Below are 1378 nucleotides of genomic sequence, written 5' to 3'. Positions count from 1 at the left end.
GGTATATTATATTTTGTATCTTGTAAGTTGTAATTTGTAGATCTGTTGGGCTAGATATCGCTTATTTTCTTATTTACTGGCTCTTTCTTGTGAGTTTAATCACCAGTGGAACACAGAAAAAGAAAATAAATCACCATTGCAACAGCTTCAAAGCAAACCAGACACACAGAAAGGCACTGAAGATAAAGAGAAGGGGATGCTGGGAAAGCTCGAGGAATGCTGCCTGCGTTGCTCCTGATCCGCATTCAATCCCCAGCACACGTACAGATAGAAGGAGATAATTGACTATACAAAATTGTCTCTGTACCCCCACTCACACAGAGTAGCATGCACATCCCCCTACCTCACTCACAGCATCCGTACAAGTATAAAATAAAGTTAAAATTTTTTAAGTAGGGAGAGATATAGGGCCCATGGCTCTACCCCTCCTCTTGGGGTTAATCTGGAGCAGTTTGTTGCATTTTCCAGCTAAACATCCTGTTTGTTCCTGTGCTCCCTCTGCACCCCTGGAGGTTAGCTATTAGGGCATTGTTTACTCCACCTTGGGCATGGTAATTTCCCACCTCTCTGGGGGGAATTTCATTGTGCAGTGGCTAGGTGTATAAGGTTTTTCCTAAACTTGAATAAACCACAGTCGGCTTATCTCCTTTCGAATGACCCAGGTCTCTTGTGTGTTCTTTTAATCTCCAGGCCCTTTCCCCTGCTCCTGAGTGGTACAGTGGTGCGCGAACTGTACCATAGAGAGTAACGCAGGTGTTACAGAGAGATAGTGAACCACAAATAATCATGGAAATAAGATAGCAAAAAATACTGTAGAAATATGAAATTCAAAATAAAAAAGTGGCTGGGTGTTTTCAGAGGTCTTTTTTTCTTCTTCTAAGGATTCTGATGGGATTTGATAGGATTTGCTGTAGCAGTCTGGATCATTTGGGGGTGCAGGGATAGGAGATGTAACTTTACTGTTTTGAGGTGCTGGAGATAGAATTCAAGGCTGTCCTAAGTGTTGGGCAAGCTGTACCCCAGCCTTTGGAGGGTTTTGTGGTGGGAGTAACAGAAATGCCCAAGAGGCATCATTTGTGTAATGTGGCGATGCGTTAGGGCCTGTTTGCCTGTTGTTGCTCTTGGATGGAATATTTCTTCAGCGAATTTTCCCTATAAATATTTATTATGACAGGGACGTGGTTGAAAATCACTAGATTCCAAGTTGACTTACGCTGCTTTTTCTTAATATATATATTTTTCACTAAATAAATAAATAAATTAGAAAAATATCAATAAAGGTACAAATATTACTAATAATGAGTAAAATAAAGGAGAGAGGCTAGGAGAAGGGGAAAAGGTAAGGCAAAGTTGAATTTTTTAAAAAGAAATAATATAG

This window comes from Microtus ochrogaster, linkage group LG2 (assembly GCF_000317375.1).
Source record: "Microtus ochrogaster isolate Prairie Vole_2 linkage group LG2, MicOch1.0, whole genome shotgun sequence".
Taxonomy (NCBI): domain Eukaryota; kingdom Metazoa; phylum Chordata; class Mammalia; order Rodentia; family Cricetidae; genus Microtus; species Microtus ochrogaster.
The sequence above is the reverse complement of the archived record's forward strand: the minus strand, read 5'-3'. Positions refer to the sequence as shown.